Source organism: Hyla sarda, chromosome 4, assembly GCF_029499605.1.
Source record: "Hyla sarda isolate aHylSar1 chromosome 4, aHylSar1.hap1, whole genome shotgun sequence".
NCBI classification, from domain to species: domain Eukaryota; kingdom Metazoa; phylum Chordata; class Amphibia; order Anura; family Hylidae; genus Hyla; species Hyla sarda.
This window is the reverse complement of record NC_079192.1, coordinates 248,392,327-248,411,017: the sequence shown is the minus strand read 5'-3', so window position 1 is coordinate 248,411,017 and position 18,691 is coordinate 248,392,327. Positions and strand designations below refer to the sequence as shown.

At 45.5% G+C, this 18,691-nt stretch overlaps 1 protein-coding gene across 2 annotated transcripts in view; it reads right to left on the bottom strand.

Annotated features, from left to right (window-relative positions):
- Positions 1-14,437, bottom strand: part of SMIM30 (small integral membrane protein 30) — a 35,011-nt gene extending 20,574 nt beyond the window's left edge. Inside the window, exon 1 of one of the 2 annotated variants that reach the window (XM_056573884.1) lies at positions 14,316-14,437. The gene's annotated coding sequence lies outside the window, so the exon portion shown is untranslated. The remainder of the gene's footprint in view (positions 1-14,315) is intronic. The other variant, XM_056573882.1, reaches the window with a different exon arrangement.
- Positions 14,438-18,691: the final 4,254 nt, after the last annotated feature.

Genomic DNA, 18,691 nt, shown 5'->3' with positions numbered 1-18,691 from the left:
TTGCAGCCGGATACTTACTGTAAACCTCCACCCATGTGAGTGTATCCTGTACTTTCACATTGGGGGGGGGGGATACCTCCAGCTGTTGCAAAACTTCAACTCCCAGCATGTACGGTCTATAAGTGCATGCTGGGAGTTGTAGTTTTGCAACAACTGGAGGCACACTGGTTGTGAAACACAGAGTTTGGTAACATACTCAGTGTTTTGCAACCAGTGTGCCTTCAGCTGTTGCAAAAGCTACAACCCCCAGCATGTATGGACAGCGGAAGGGCATACTGGGACTTGTAGTTATGCAACAGCTGGAGGCATACTACTTTGGCTGGGGATTGTATTTATGCAACAGCTGGAGACACACTGGTTTGCTACTTAACTCAGTGTTTCACAACCAGTGTGCCTCCAGCTGTTGCAAAACTACAACTCTCAGCAGTCACCGACAGCCAACGGGCATGCTGGGAGTTGTAGTTATGCAACCAGCAAATGCACCACTACAACTCCCAGCATGCACTTTAGCTGATTGTGCAAGCTGGGAGTTGTAGTTATACAACAGCTGAAGGTACACTTTTCCATAGAAAAAATGTGCCTCCAGCTGTTGCAAAACTATAAGTTACGGCATGCCCATAAGGGTATGCTGGGAGTTGTGGTGGTCTGCCTCCTGCTGTTGCATAACTACAGCTCCCAGCATGCCCTTTTTGCATGCTGGGAGCTGTTGCTAAGCAACAGCAGGAGGCTGTCACTCACCTCCAACTGCTGCTCCACGCCGCCGCTGCAGGTCAGTCCCTCGCCGCCGTTGCTCCCGGGGCCCCGATCCCAACAGGGACGCCAGGGATCGGGGTCCCCAGCTCCCGGGGTCTTCTTCCCGCACCCGCTCACGTCCTCCGGAAGAGGGGCGGAGCGGGTTGCGGGAGTGACACCCGCAGCAGGTGCCCTGATTGGTCGGTCGGGAAACCGGCCGACGAATCAGGGCGATCGTGAGGTGGCACCAGTGCCACCTCACCCCTGCTGGCTATGGCTGTATTGCTGGCTGGGCGATATGCTGGGATGCCTGCTGAATGATTTCAGCAGGCATCCGGCACCGGCTCCCCTCCGGCTAGCGGGGGGGCTGGAAATGCGCAGGGTGTATCCATACGCCCTGTGTCCTTAAGGATTTGGAAATGGGGGCGTATGGATTACGCCCTGTGTCCTTAAGGGGTTAAACCTGCGTAATGTTCTGGTGGAATCCACTCCGCAGACATTGGCGCTTATGGGGATGGCAATGTCTGCTCAGTCCTAGCGCAGACTGAAAACTGAAACTAAATCCATGAATGGATTTTTAATGGAGGACATGGATAAACTAAAAGGCTGAGACTACTTTTCATTCCTGTCTTTGGCTTCAAAAAGTGCATTAAAAAACCTGAAGCTATGACATCAAATCCTGACACGCCTGGCAATCTGTGCCTACATTATTATGCATCATTTTCATAAATAAAGCACAATTTTGTACTTTCTACTTTCCTAAATGCATATATATTTCAACAGTGATAAATCTCCTGTTATCTCTTTATGTTCACACATACCGTATATGCCGGCGTATAAGACGACTGGGTGTATAAGACGACCCCCAACTTTTACAGTTAAAATGTAGAATTTGGGATATACTCGCCATATAAGACTACCCCTCTACTGCAATGTACAGTACCTTGTAGTTCCCCCCACATTAGGTAGGCAGCATGTTCCCCCACATTAGTAGGCAGCATGTTCCCCCACATTAGGTTGGCAGTATAGTTCCCCCCACATTAGGTAGGCAGCATGTTCCCCCACATTAGGTAGGCAGTATAGTTCCCCCCCACATTAGGTAGGCAGTATAGTTCCCCCCCACATTAGGTAGGCAGCATGTTCCCCCACATTAGGTTGCAGTTCCCCCACATTAGGTTGCCAGTTCCCCCACATTAGATTGCCAGCTCCCCGCTCCCCAACATTAGGTCGGGAGTTCCCCCACATTAGTAGCAGTTCCCCCCACAATAGTAGGCAGTTCCCCCACATTAGTAGGCAGCTCCCCCCATAATAGTAGGCAGCTCCCCCTATAATAGTAGGCAGCTCCCCCCATAATAGTAGGCAGCTCCCCCCCATAATAGTAGGCAGCTCCCCCCATAATAGTAGGCAGCTCCCCCTATAATAGCAGGTAGCTCTCCCCATAATAGTAATCAGCTCCCCCACATAATAGTAGGCAGCTCCCCCATAATAGTAGGCAGCTCCCCCTATAATAGTAGGCAGCTCCCCCTATAATAGTAGGCAGCTCCCCCCATAATAGTAGCCAGCTCCCCCCATAATAGTAGGCAGCTCCCCCTATAATAGTAGGTAGCTCCCCCATAATAGTAGGCAGCTCCCCCCACATTAGGTTGTCAGCTCCCCCCCCCCACCCTTCCCCACAGACATACAGCGTCAGCCTCCAGCCATATAAAGTGTATGGCTGGAGGCTGTATGTCTGTGTGCTGCCCCCACAGTGTTCCGGTCACCGCTCCTCCGGCCCGAGGTCACATCTACTGCTATGGCCTATGGACCATAGCAGGAGGTGCCAGTACCGGGGGAGCGGTGACCGACACTGAAGAAGATAACGCGCCACCGGTCACTTACCATTCCCTGGCCAACACGCGTTCTCCTGCGATGATCCTGCGGTCCTCCTGGTCCTCCTGCGTCTCTATGGTTGTACGCACGGGACGTCACTGACGTACAACCATAGAGGCGGAGGACCAGGAGGACCGGAGGGTCATCGCAGGAGGACGCGCGTTGGCCAGGGAATAGTAAGTGACCGGCGGACACAGGGTTGTCCGGGATAGGAATACTTCTTTTTATGTGCCTTTGCCTGTTCGGGCATGCTGGGAGTTGTAGTTTCACAACAGCTGGAGGCCCCCTGGTTTTTAGTATCAGTAATTAGTTTTTACATGCTATGGCCGGTCCCCGCCTGCAGCCGCACACGGGAGCCGGGCCGGGCAGATAATCATAGGTATTCCTATGCCGGACCCCAGTACCCGGCGTATAAGACGACCCCCGACTTTTCAGAAGAAAATTCGTGGTTAAAAAGTCATCTTATACGCCAGTATATACGGTATTTTTTTTTTCAGAAAAAAATCACGCAACAAGCATTCCGTTGTGTAACGGTTAGCATTCTGCAAAATTCAATTTTATTACTGATAAAATTACCATTAAATTTAACAATAACACTACCCATGAGTGTTTAATTACCCCATATATTGCACCAGGAGCAGTCAGGTGTAGGCCTCAGCAGTACCCAAGAGGCTTTAATAACCCTTTACCTTGCCCGATCAATTGCGAGATCGAGCAATAACAGGTGTGTTATGCCCTCAGATGTCCGGGGCCGCAGGCACGCTCCACTGAATGGATTAGCGTGTCTCTATCTTTCAAGGATAGGTGCGTGTTGCCCGCTGAAACCAGTTCGTGATAGGGATCTGGGATTGCAATTATTTAACCTTAAAACGAGGAATTACCAGTAAGTGAGGATCATAAGCTGGCGTTGATTAAGTCCCTGCCCTTTGTACACACCGCCCGTCGCTATAAGCGATTGGATTAGTTAGTGAGTTGGTTAGTGAGGTCCTCGGATTGGCCCAGGCAGGATAGGAGAATGCCATGGCAGAGCGCTGAGAATTTAACGATCATTGTTGAAATTTGCATTAAGCATGTATTTAGCTACTGCTAAACATCCAAAAATTTAATACCCAAGGCCAGAAGCACCAGGGAGGCAAGTAGTTCCTGAAAGACACAGAATTAGTCTGGAGCATGCATTTTCAGTACCCAAGAGGTTTTCATAACCCCTTACATTTAAAGATCAATGTTTACATTTGCATTAAGCATGTATTTAGCTACTGCTAAACTTCAAAAAATTATAGGCCCAAGGCCAGAAGCATCAGTTTTCCCCATATTAGGAGCATAGTTGTCCCCCAGATTAGGCAGCATAGATGTCCCCCAGATTAGGAGCATACTTGTCCCCCAGAGTAGGCAGCATAGATGTCCCCCAGATTAGGCAGCATAGATGTCCCCCAGATTAGGAGCATAGTTGTCCCCCAGAGTAGGCAGCATAGATGTCCCCCAGATTAGGAGCATACTTGTCCCCCAGATTAGGCATCATAGATGTCCACCAGATTAGGAGCATAGTTGTCCCCCAGATAAGGAGCATAGTTGTCCCCCAGATAAGGAGCATAGTTGTCCCCCAGATTAGGCAGCATAGATGTCCCCCAGATTAGGCAGCATAGATGTCCCCCAGATTAGGCAGCATAGATGTCCCCCAGATTAGGAGCATAGTTGTCCCCCAGATTAGGCAGCATAGTTGTCCCCCAAACAACGCGGGCCGGTCAGAGCCAATCAAAGGGCCGTATGTGGCAAGCGGGCCGTACAATGCCCAGGTCTGCCCCAGAGGGTTTCATAACCAACCACAATAGGGAAAATGTTGTTGTAGGAGCATGGTCAATCTACTCAGACCCCTCGGTCATTGGTGGCTGGAAATCCTGGCTGATCCATCCCTGATTCATCTTGACAAACGTCAGTCTCTCCACATTTTTAGTGGACAGACGAGTTCGCCTTGGGGTGACTATGGCCCCGGCCGCACTAAACACCCGCTCTGATGGTACACTACTGGCCAGGCAGGACAGCTTTTCCAGGGCAAACTCCGCTAGTTGCGGCCATAAATCGAGTTTGGCTGCCCAGAAGTCCAGCGGATCTTCAACGGTTGTTGGCAGGGTCACGTCGAGGTAAGCCACCACCTGCTGGTGAGTAGCTTCACTATGCGGCTGAAGGAAGCTACTCATCAGCGACTGTAGACTCAGGCTTCTGCTGATTGGGCTGGTACTGCTCCTGCCACCCCTCCCCTCCCCAGCAGCTGTGGCAGTGGAAGGTGAGCGCAGAGGGCCCCCCGAGTCAGACCTGCGAGTGGATGGACCATGTGGCCGATAGGCATCAGCCAACCGACTACGTAAAAGCTCCCTCAAAGGGCCTTCCTCAAAGGGCCTCAGCAAATGGCAGGTGTCACGTATGAGCTGCCACTCATTCACATTGAAGTTACACAGGGGAGTACTCCTATCTGCTGTATCATCCAAAAATCCGTAATGGCTTTTCTTTGTTCGTATAGTCTGTCCAACATATGGAGGGTGTAATTCCAATGTGTGGCAACGTCACAAATGAGACTATGTTGTGGGATACCGTTCTGACGCTGCAGCTCAAGCAAAGTGTGCTTGGCAGTGTACGAGTGGCTGAAGTGCATGCACAGTTTCCTTGCCATTGTCAGGATGTCTTGCAAATGGGGTGAAGACTTGACGAACTTCTTGACAACCAGATTCAACACGTGTGCCATGCAGGGCGAATGGTTCACACTTCCTTGTCGCAGTGCGGCCACAATGTTCTTCCCATTGACGGTCACCATGGTTCCCATTTCCAGATTTCGTGGAGTAAGCCATACTCGGATTTCTTCCCTAGCGAACTTTAGCAGTGCCTCCCCTGTGTGACTCCGTTCGCCAAGGCAAACCATGTGAAGGATGGCTTGACACAGCTGTGCCCTACACACGTGGAACGATGAAGGGCCACCGAGATTTGGACGTGCAGTGGAGGCCGAGGACATGGGGGAGGAGGAGAAGGAGGCGCACACTGTAAAAGGACCAACTGTCTGGGATCCAGAGCGTGGAGGAGGAAGCGGTGTGACCTATCCAAGTTGCTGTTGTGGCTGTGCAGGAACAACATTTACCCAGTGGGCTTTAAAAGACATGTATTGTCCCTGCCCGTAGTTACAGCTCCACACGTCGGCGCTGCCGTGCACTTTTGAACACACCGACAGGCTCAAGGACTGGCCCACCTTCTCTTGTACAAACTTATGCAGTGCTGGTACTGCCTTCTTCGCAAAGAAATGACGGCTTGGGACTCTCCACCTCGGCTCGGCACAAGCCATCAATTCCCTGAAAGCTGCAGAGTCCACCAGTTGGAAAGGGAGGGACTGCAACACCAGCAACTTGGACAGGAGCACATTCAACTTCTGCGCCGTTGGATGAGTGGGCGCATACTGTTGTCTCTTGGACATGGCTTTGCCGATCGATTGTTGGCGGGATGGCTGACTACGAGCGGAAGAAGCAGGAGCGCAAGAAGGAGGGTTTGACACAATGCTCCCTTCAGCTGAGGTGGTGGAGCCTTGGCTGGATGACGGAGGGAGCGGATGGCCACTGGGTGATGCGGCAGGCTGGACCACTACCTCGGAGCCACGGTTATCCCAGGCCGCTTTATGGTGGCGAATCATGTGTTGACTTAGGGCCGTGGTGCCGAGATTGGGACCCTGGCCACGCTTCCCTTTCTGCCGACAGATTTTGCATGTGACTAAGCTAAGGTCCTCCGGATTGTTTATGAAGAACAACCACACCGAAGAGTAGCTGATTTTCCCACCTGCAGTTCGCACTATTTCACTGCTATTGGCGCCGTCTCCAGGAACCCCTGTTCCACTACCTCCCTGAATGGTAGCTTGCCGCGAAGCAGGTGGTCACCCCCGGGCACGTTTGGCTCCTGAATTTCCACTACTGGCACCACCACGCTGATTGCCAACCGTGCTACCGCCTTGCTGCCTCATAGACAAAGAGCAAATCTCTTCTCCTGATGATGATGAAGCCCCGGCTTCTGCACCCGACTCCCAATTGCGATCGGCTTCATCATCATCAAAAGATGTGTGCACGTCACTGATGTCCTCCTCGTGTTCCACAACAGTGTCTGCCTTAGGACCCTGAACAATTGAAACACCGCCTCCCACGTCACTCTCCGCATCAATACTTGCCCGCCTTGTGGAGCAAGGGACGTATGTCTCCTCACATTCTTGGCTGCCCATTAGATGCTGACTGTCCTCTATTACATCGTCCTCGCTAAATAGTGGAGCTGAACCCAAAGCATGAGATACTTCTTTGGGAGAGGGAACAGCATAGGACAAAGGCATGCCAACTGAGGGTTGTGTCTGAGGAACCCACCGACTCTTGACTGGGGTTGTCAGATGTCGCTTGTGATGATGGGGATGAGTGTGCAAACCAATTGACGAGGAGAGATGGGTCAACATGACCGCTGGGTGTTAGCGGGAGCTCAGGCCTATTGCTGCGACTCCTGCTGCCACTCGCCCCAAGTCTGCTGCCAACTCTGCCTGACGTATGTAGGCCTCTGCCCCTTCTCTGTGCACGTCCTGGCACTTCCCTGCCTGACATACTTAGTGCGTTTATGAGGGTATAAAACAGCAGCAGGCGATTACTTACGGCTGTCCTTACAAAGTATATAGGCCCTAGACAGAATAACAGTTACTAAATAGTACACTCCTTTGTTGTATGTATGCCCCTTGCAATGATGAGCGCACTGGTTTGCGTATTTCTACGTAGAAATTTTTTTTTTTTAAATTACACCAGCATGTGTATACTAATGTGTGGATTAGCACTGAATTTAGCACAGAGACAGAATAACAGGTAGTAAATAGTACACTACTTGGTTCTATGTATACCCTTTGCAATGATGAGCGCACTGTTAAGCGTATTTATACGCAGAAAAAAACTTTTTTTGTTGTATACACCAGCCGGTGTATACTAATGTGTGGAATAGCACTGAATTTAGCACCGAGACAGAAATACAGGTACTAAAAATAGTACACTACTTGGTTGTATGTTTGCCCTTTGCAATGATGAGCGCACTGTTAAGCGTATTTGTACGCAGGAAAAACTTTTTTTCTTTAATACACTGGCAGGTGTATAACATGTGGTATAACACTGAATTTAGCACAGAGACAGAAAAAAAGGTGGTATATGGTACGCTATTTGCTTGTATGTAGGCCCTTTGCAATGATAAGGCCACTAAAAAAGCGTATTTGTACTCAGGAAAAACTTTTTTTCTTTAATACACCGGCAGGTGTATAACGTGTGATATAACACTGAATTTAGCACAGAGACAGAGTAACAGGTGAAAAATGGTAAAAAGGCACTAAAGTCCGCACTAATATGACTTATTTCTGAACAGCAGCAGGACCCAACAGTGCAGCACCTCAAAAAAAAAAAAATCCAGGGATTAAACCCTAAATTGCACTCTGTCACACAATTCTGAGCAGCAGAAGATTTGTGGAGAAAAAAAACCTCAATAGAGCTGAAAAATGAGGAGATAAGATGCTTCAGAAAGTTCAGGCAGCTTGGAGATCTGTATGAGGCAGCTGACAGCTCTCTGCCCCTCTCTGCTGCAATGCTCAATAACGTGAATAGGAGGTTTAGCAATCAATGATCCTTCTCAGAGTAACAGCACAGCACTCTGCACTCCTGCCTTTCCCTAATGCTGATGTGACTAGCAGTTGCAGTGTAACGCTGTGGTATGAGCTATTCACACACACACACACAGTCCCGTCCTCTCCATCTGAGTGCATAGATGAAATGAAGAGAGGCAAGATGGCCGCCGATTATATAGGGGCTGTGACATCACAGGGGTCAGTGAACACTGATAGGCTGCATCTCACATGTGGTTCAGGGTCAGCCCGCCTACCTTCATTCCTGCCGCTGTTTCCCACCCTCCCATAATCCCCTGCCCCATGTACTCACATGTGGATCCGCCATGTTAGGTCTCCAATAGCCTGGAACGCTGTAAAATGGAGTTTAATGAAGCGATTCGTGCGATAGAATCGCGGCGATATTCGTATTCGTTGCAAATCGAATTTTTCATGAAATTCGGAACGAATTCGGGTTCGTCAACTTCGATTCGCTCATCTCTAGATGTAACATAGAGAAGGCAGATCAGTTGCATATTTTCTGGAATTGTTCAGAGATTGTTAGTAACTGGTAAAATTAAGGAAATAACGGGAGTATGCATGAAATTTTGCCCTGAGTTGGCAATTTTGGGAGATGACTCAAATATAATAGCCAGTTATAAAAAAACAAAGAAGTTGCTTAAGAATGCTGTGTTATGCACGTTTGATGATTGTCAAGAAATGGATATCCCCTAGAAGCCCTAACTGCATCGAATGGTACAATAATATGAGGAGGAAGGAATGTCCAGTGCTGGAAATGCACTTAAAACTTGCTTTTATTGCTTGACAGGAGTCACAGTACAGGTATGAACATCTCTGCTGGCATCAGTGCTCTCTGCTGACATCTTGACCACAGTGCTCTCTGCTTACACCTCTGTCCATTTTAAGAACTGTCCAGAGTAGGAGAAAATCCCCATAGAAAACTGGAAAATCCCCATAGAAAATATGCTGCTCTGGACAGTTCCTAAAATGGACAGAGATGTCAGCAGAGAGCACTGTGTTCCAAAAAGAAATGCAAGTCCTCTGTAGTATTCAGCAGCTAATAAGTACTGGAAGGATTAAGATTTTTTAATAGAAGTAATTTACAAATCTTCCAAGAAGAGAAAAGATGCACTCACCACCTCCGGTAGCAAAAAAAAGCTTATTTTCATTTTGCAGTGTAGAAACATGTGAGGCCCTAACAGACAGTACGGGGAGTGGATGCAGGACGCTGCGGACGTCTCAGGTGGTCAGACGAAGCCAGCATGCGCGTGTGAAAAAGCTGTCACACCTGAGACTTCCGCAGCGTCCTGCACCCACTCCCTGCACTGGCTGCTAGGGTCTTGCTTGTTTCTACACTGCAACATTAAAAGAAGCTTTTTTTTTTGCTATCGGACATGGTGAGTGCATCTTTTTTCTTCTTGGAAGTTATTCACATTGCGTTGTTCACATTGCGTTGTGTGCACCATAAGATAGCACCACCTAGGGGTAGCATGGCATTTACCGTGTTTGGGGGTCTGTTCACATCATGGCACCGGAAGCATTTGGCCATACGATACGGACAGTGCTCAGCTCCGCTGTACGTGCTTTACTTTCCATTGAATTATTTACAAATCTGTTTAACTTTCTGGCACCAGTTGATTGAAAAAAAAAAGTTTTCCACTGGAGTACCCCTTTAAGTGGTGCATTCTGACCTCTGGACCACTGCCCTTCGATTGATTAATGTACATGGGATGGGAGGTAGGGGGAGGGATAGGGTGGTGGGGGGTAGGGGGGTTTTATACAGTAACATAAATGTGATTTCTTGAATTTGTTGATTCGATTTTTTGATATGTGTAAAATAGAATAAAAAAGATGTGTCTTTTTGATTAGTTTTTATAAAAAAAAATTCTGATGTATGATGTGACAAAAAAATCAGCATTTCTGGTGTTTGGTAATTTTTAACATTTACAGTGTTCATCGTGTAGTATCATAAACATAAAATTTTTATAGTTTTGACAATTCTACATGCGGCAATACCAAATATGTTTAAGGGTCTAGTCACACGCACAGTATCCTGTGTATATTTGATGCACAGGATTTGATGTGCAGAAATCTGTAGCATAAAATTCTGCGCATAAAATCCTGCACATCAAATTTGTGCAGGATACTGTATGTGTAAATGCACCCTAAGGCACTAATCCCAATAGACTGGGTAATAGTGTGGGTGAACAAGAGTAGAATAAGAGGAATAACTAACATAAATTGTTCCAGTACTTTAGAAGTTATGGCCCCCGTAGCTTGAATGCAGAGCAGCTTTGCTGTACAATGGAGTCTGCTAGTGCTCCCCTGCCTCCTCCTGTATGCAGTGCACTGCCCGCCAAGTATTTGAATATTCATTGAAATTCACTCTCATGCCCAAATGATGTGAGAGCCTGTGGTCACGTGAGCACTCTGCTCTTCCCAATAGCAGAGCGCTGACATGACCACTGGATCTCACATCACTAGGACATGAGAATGAATGTTAAATGGGCATTCTCATTGAAAAAAATGTTTTGCTATTGCACTTCTTATGGTAAATAAAAAATCTTTCTAATGTACTTCTATGTTTTATTTGTGTTTTAAAAAAAAATCTGCCACTAAGTGTCTCCCTACTTGTCCAGAGCACATTTCCATCTTTTGCACAGACTTTGGACTCCTTCTGGCCTGGCAGAAGTCCAAAATCAGGAAATACTGAGGGGTGTGTGTGCAGCCTTATCCAATCATAGTTCATCTCACACTGAACTGCTCTAGGCTGGGAGTAGCAGAGTGAGGGAGGAAGTTCTTCCCTGTATGGCTTCAGGTGATATCACAACCTGCTGGGGAACACCCCTTCCCAGTCTGCGAGACTGAGCAGAAAATTATTATTATGGTACAAAACTAACAAATAATAAAAATAAAGGCGCAAGGTGGTTTATCATGATGGGGGGCAATGAAATGGGAGGATTATACAATTCAAAAAGATCATGAGAGGTACTCTTTAATGAATAATTAAATAAGCAGCTCTGCTTTAGAGATACCAGGGGCCATAATTTCTAAAGTACTGGAAGAATATATGTACATGATCCCTCGTTTTTCTTTCTTTTAATCTTTTATTTATTTATGTTTGTCATCTAGGAGTTAAAGAGGACCTGTGGTCACTCTGGCCAGCACTCAGTTAAAAGGATCCTGTCCCTCTGACAGATTACTAAAATTACTAAATCTCCAGAATGGGGGAGGGGGTTGTTCACATTAATATACTATAAAAAGCTATGTGATTATCCCTCCCCTTTCCCCCCCACAAGCTATCTTTAGGTAACAGTACGTAGTTTTTTAGAGTGACCACAGGTCCTCTTTAACATAGTTCATATGAAGGAAAAACTGAGAAAAAGGATGCAGAGTGCCCAACAGGGTAGAACTGTATTTACTTAGTATAAGAAAGCAAGATCTTAATCTGGACAGGTGCTCACATGTTTTTTTTTTTTGTATGGTGCCGCAAATGTGGATGTCTTTTGTATGCCATCTTTTGGGATAGTTTCCATAGAGCTTTGGACCTAAACAAAAAAAGGCCTGGGATTCCTGTAAACTTTACAGTATACAAATTAGAGCAATAAGACCCGTGCATCTACTTATGTACGGAAAATAATTAACCCCCCCGGGAAAATAACCTATTTATTGATAAAACGTTTCTTATAAAACTTGTACAGAAAATGTATTATAAAATGTTTGTGAGTGCAAACACAGGATAATAGAGAGAGCAGGTAAGGCTGGCAAATATGCACTGGTTAACTGACAGGTTTCACATGATGTGAAAGTAAAAAACAAAAGTGTGGGGGAGACTTTTAGTCTACAGGTATACACATAAACACACAGCATACAAACACTAACAGTATAACAAAGATTTAGCAAAGTGTCTCAGGCTGTTTGATAAATATGTCACATTCTTACATTGTTTAGTCAACGTTTAGACTAACTATTAGATTGTTAAAACTGTGCCAGAAACTCGCACCAAAATTCTGGTGCATTTTGTCCTACATTGTTACATATTAGGACATGCCCTTTTTAACTAAGCCACACCTTCTTGGATTCTGGCACACTTGCAGTAGTGAATACATCCCAGTAAAATGCATGTAATTCATGCATTCTTCTGGACAGGGGCATTGCTAGGTCTGCAAAAGACCGGAGGCTATAGCCCATAGCACAAGCCACTCCCCCAACCACACCCCAGTCACACCCCTAACCACTCCCCCATTCACACCTAATCGCGCACAGTGTACCAATATACAAGGAGAAATATTATCACCTTACATATTACCGCCATACTGTTAATGACCATATCTAACCAAAACTAAGACCAATATTACCAATAATACCAGTACAAAAAACAAGCATCTCCAAACAAAATGAAACATGTGCACACTGCTAGTTTTGTGTGTTACCAGTAGGAACAAATTATACCCCCATACCATGACCACCACCACCATTACCACTGACTAATAACACTATATTTGTTACTGAATAATGTAAACTATACAAAAGACCATGGGGGAGATTTATCAAAACCTGTGTAGAGAAAGAGCGGTGCAGTTTACCGTAGCAACCAATCAGATTGCTATGAGCAACTGCACCACTGTTCCTCTGCACAGAATTTGATAAATCTTCCACCATATTCCCAAATATAATTACCAAACAGAGATAGATACCAGCTGTACACAGGATCTGTATACCATATAAAGTAAGTTATTATAGTGATTACATACAGGACCATATCGAGGTATATACCAGCTGCACACAGGCTCTGCATACCATATAAGTGATTATATACAGGACCATATAGAGATAGATACCAGCTGTACACAGGATTTGTATACCATATAAGTGATTACTGTATATACAGGACCATATAGAGGTAGATTGGTGTTCAAATCAGGGCTGAAGATTTATTGCACCATAAAATAAAGCACTTTGTTATATGGTGCAATGAATCTTAAGCCCTGATTTGAACACCAAAACCTTGGAATTAGACTCCATAAGTGATTAAGGGTACATTTACACCTGCATATTTTCTGCTGGAGATTTGCTGTAGCAGATTTTGCTGCCGCTTAAAGTCAATGGGCAGAGAAATCTACTAAAGCAAATCTGCAGCAGAAAATACGCATGTGTGAATGTAGACGTAGTCACACTTTTCTGATCAGCAGCATCCTCTTTGCTTTTCTTCTCCATTCAGATCAGACCAACATGACAGCTTCTTTCAACCAAAACTTAATCTCTTCTGTATCTGCAGGACAAACATGTTAGACTCCCAATTTTCCCAGTGCCCTGCAGTGCCAGTGCCCTCCTCTACACAATCTCTCCATCTATAGACGTCCACACTATAAAAAATGCCCCCTTGGTGTCCCGCTCAGTAAAAATGGGCATGTAGGTAGCCAAGTAGTCAGATATGTAGGTAGGTAACTAGCCAGGTAGTTAGGTAGTCATTTTTTTAGGTAAGTAGGTAGGTAGTCAGGAATGTAGTTAGGCAGTTAGGTAGGCATGTATGTAGATAAGTTAGGTAGCCCAGTATGACAGTAGGTGAGTGTTTCCCAACCAGGGTGCATTTAGCTGTTGCAAAACTATAATTCTCAGCATGCTCAAACAGCCTTTGGCTGTCTAGGCATACTGGGAGTTGTAGTTTTGCAACACCTGGAGTCACCCTGGTTGTGATACACTGCCATGGAAGGCTTCTAATGCAACGTTTCATAACTAATGTACCCCAAGCTGTTGCAAAACTGCAACTCTGTTTGCTCAAACAGTCTTTGGCTGTCTGGGCATGCTGGGATTTGTAGTTTTTAAACACCTGGAGGCACCCTGGTTGTGGAACACTGCCTTGGAAGCCTTTCAATGCAGTGTTTTTTCTACAACCAAGGTTCCTCTAGATGTTGCAAAACTACAACTCCCAGCAAGCCCAGTCTGGGCATGCTGAGAGTTGTAGTTTTCCTACATCTACAGAGGGACATAATATGGTGGTGGGGTCATGATGTGGCCACCACCTCTAGCCCACCTCTTCACCATGTGGGTCAAATACCTTTCTGCTGAGCTGACCCTTCCAGGTCCACACCAAGCCTCCTGAATGCCGCAGCTTCCCTGAGGTCGAGACTCCACTGCTTCTTGGTGCCAAACTGAGGGACAGGACAGCATCTTCCAGCAGGCTGCGACAGGGCCGTGCCACATTGTGATGCCTGGGTCCAAGAGTGAAATCCTACTCCCCCCCCCAAAAGAAAAAAAAATGCCTTAAAATTGCACTGCATATTCAAGAGCTCCACAGCAATGCAACTCACATTAATCTGCAGGTAAGGTAAGCAGCATAGTTCCCCCACATTAGGTAGGCAGCATAGTTCCCCCCACATTAGGTAGGCAGTATAGTTCTCTCACATTAGGTAGGCAGCATAGTTCCCCCACATTAGGTAGGCAGCATAGTTCCCCCACATTAAATAGGCAGCATAGTTCCTCCACATTAGATAGCATAGCTTCCCCACATTAGGTAGCATAGTTTCCCCACATTAGGTAGCATAGTCCCCCCCCCGACACAGACACACACACACACACTAAGACACACTCACCTGGCCTGCGCAGTGCATCCTCTCTCCAGTGGCACCCCGACGAGTGACGTCACTGACGTCCTTCTGCACGGGTCTGCGGAGGAACTTCGCTTGGGCTACGTCCATCGACAGACCCCGGCCGGCCATCTCACTGTCTTAAAGTGGCCGCTGCATTATTGCGCCGCGGCCACTTTAAAACAGTGGGCAGCGGCAGTGGCAGGGCCGGCCAAGTGGCCCAGAAACAAAAAAAAAAAAGGGCCAGTGAGAGACCTCATCTATTGGCATTATACCCGGGCCATAGCTCCATCAGCCCCCCCCCCCCCCCCCTGGCGAAGTCCCTACTCATGGACCATAGCTGTCTATTAGACTTATATCCCGTTTGCTTAGCATCACAGCTTTTTTTTTTTTTTTTTATTACTGGCCATCTGCCAAGAGTGATTTTGGTTTCTTCTCCTAAAGATGGTAAAGGATGCAGCTGATTTTGACTAGATCACTAGATCAATCATTGGGGGAACCACATAAGGGATCTACCTGCAGATTACCTCAACAAAATAGAGCTGTAATTTGTAGCATGAAACTGGTCCACTGTGGGGACATTCCCTTGTATATGTTACTCTGAACAAAGCAACAAAACTTATTGATCAATATCAAATACTGTTTGTGTTACTCAAGCCAACATTTCATACTTATATGTGTATGTCAGTGAATATCTAAAGCAAGAATGAGAAGAATTTTAATAGATCATTTAGCCATTTCTAGCTGATAAATCATTTTCACAGTTTGCTCTGGATGGAATAGGGAACAAATACAAAATTCCTGGAATAAGGGAAATATAAAGAAATTGGTAATGGATTTTTTAACAAATGCAGTATTATATATTTCTGGCTTGCAGCTATGATGTCTAATATATTTTCCAAACCCAATGACTTGGTATAACTTCTCATTGGCAAGTTGATGTAATAAGAAAAAAGGAAGAGAAAAAAATCTTTTACTGCTTTTCAAGTGGTAATATATACAGTATGTTGGAATAAGTACATGCACTCTAGATTTTATTTCCTTAAAGGGGAAAAAAGAAATTGCCTGGATGAACATGCATTCTTAAAAGTTATATACTATTGTGATATACCTACATTTTCTATTCCTAAGGCATAGCTGTCCTTTCTAGCTTGCTCGGCTCTGCCAGAAATGTTGTAGTCCATAACATGAATTTTAACCGCTTAACTACCAAGGATCTATTTACATGTCCAGGAAAGATGTCCGTTGCTGCACCTGGAAGAGTATACACGTCCATTGATTGATTGAGTCTCAGCTGTCAGGACAGGACCAAGACCAAAGTAAACTTCAGTTCCTGCAGTTTAACCCTTACAGCTGCAGTCTGAAACAGCTGTGAGCTCTAAGGAGTTTGACAGAGGGAGGGAGCTCCCTCTGTCTCTCTCCAGCAGCCCCCCAAAATTATTGTGGGGTGCTGCTGCTTACCTGGGCATCAGGGGGTCTTTCAAAGGCCCCAGGTCTGCCTCAGGTAAATGCTAGCAATAAGCTGCCTGCCAGTATATAAGTGACAGGCAGCATATTATTGCAATGCATTAAAAGCATAAAAAAGTCAGATAAAAAATAAAAATACATGAATAAAATAAATAAGTGAATAAAAATAAAATAAAATGAAGTATAGGGTCACACGGATAGCAGTCACAAGAGCGAGCTCCCTGCTGTGGCAGGGTAGCTCTGTGTGTCTGTTTGTAGCGGTGGATTTCCCACCAGCTGTCACAAGCTGACACACTGAGTTACCCAGCCAAATCAGGGAGCTCACTCTTGTGACTGCTATCAATGAAATACGCTGTGGATGCTCTCCATGTCACCAAGTCACATTTTACAAAGGCTGCAGTATATTAGAAGTATCTGTTAGTATCATATCAAAAAAGTGATGGTGACGTTTACTGTAGCAGCCGCATTAATTTCCGCCAAATTAGCTTACACTAGCGGAAAGCGGCCCTAACAGAGTCACTACGGGAGAAGTGAAGGAAAAAAACGGACTTGTAGCGCAATCCACTCAGGCATCAATTAGAGATAAAGTTCTTCTTAATTACAGCCAAACAACAATGCGTTTCGAGGCTACAAATGCCTTTTCGTCAGGTAGATAGGCTTGCATAACTGACTCAGTTTGGGCCACCAAAACTAGTGAGACCGCTACAGTATACATTGGCATGCCTTTTTTTTTATATGATGCCAGTGGAGACATCTAACATACTGCAGAAATGCAGTATGAATGTAGACTATCTACAACAAAATAAACAAATCAGTTTTTTTTTTATATAATTTTTTTTTAACCCTTTAACCCCTTAAGGACTCAGCCCATTTTGGCCTTAAGGACTCAGACAATTTAATTTTTACGTTTTCATTTTTTCCTCCTCGCCTTCTAAAAATCATAACTCTTTTATATTTTCATCCACAGACTAGTATGAGGGCTTGTTTTTTGCGCTACCAGTTGTCCTTTGTAATGACATCACTCATTATATCATAAAATGTATGGCGCAACCAAAAAACACTATTTTTGTGGGGAAATTAAAACGAAAAACGCAATTTTGCTAATTTTGGAAGGTTTTGTTTTCACGCCGTACAATTTCTGGTAAAAATGACATGTGTTCTTTATTCTGAGGGTCAATACGATTAAAATGATACCCATTATTATATACTTTTATATTATTGTTGCGCTTAAAAAAAATCACAAACTTTTTAACCAAATTAGTACGTTTATAATCCCTTTATTTTGATGACCTATAACTTTTTTATTTTTCAGTATAAGTGGCGGTATGGGGGCTCATTTTATGCGCCATGATCTGTACTTTTTTTTGATACCACATTTGTATATAAAAAACTTTTAATACATTTTTTATAATTTTTTTTTTAATAAAATGTATTAAAAAAGTAGGAATTTTGGACTTTTTAAAAATTTTTTCGTTCACGCCGTTCACCGTACGGGATCATTAACATTTTATTTTAATAGTTCGGACATTTACGCACGCGGCGATACCAAATATGTCTATAAAAAATGTTTTTTACGCTTTTTGGGGGTAAAATAGGAAAAAACGGACGTTTTACTTTTTTATTGGGGGAGGGGATTTTTCACTTTTTTTTTACTTTTACTTTTACATTTTTTTACATTTTTTTTTACACTTGAATAGTCCCCATAGGGGACTATTCATAGCAATACCATGATTGCTAATACTGATCTGTTCTATGTATAGGACATAGAACAGATCAGTATTATCGGTCATCTCCTGCTCTGGTCTGCTCGATCACAGACCAGAGCAGGAGATGCCGGGAGCCGCACGGAGGAAGGTGAGAGGACCTCCGTGCGGCGTTATGAATGATCGGATCCCCGCAGCAGCGCTGCGGGCGATCCGATCGTTCATTTTAATCGCGAACTCCCGCAGATGCCGGGATCTGTATTGATCCCGGCACCTGAGGGGTTAATGGCGGACGCCCGCGAGATCGCGGGCGTCGGCCATTGCCGGCGGGTCCCTGGCTGCGATTAGCAGCCGGGATCAGCCGCGCATGACACGGGCATCGCTCCGATGCCCGCGGTTATGCTTAGGACGTAAATGTACGTCCTGGTGCGTTAAGTACCACCTCACCAGGACGTACATTTACGTCCTGCGTCCTTAAGGGGTTAAAGACACAGTGCGTACCTGTACACCCTGAGTCTGCTCCCTTTCTATAACGTGGTCGGGCCCAGCCTCTAACATAGAGGCCGGGACCCGTGGCTATTAGCGTGCATCACCGATCGCGGTGCTGCGCGTTATTAACCCTTTAGACGTGGCGTTCAAAGTTGATTGCCACGTCTAAAGTTGTTAAAAAGCACAGC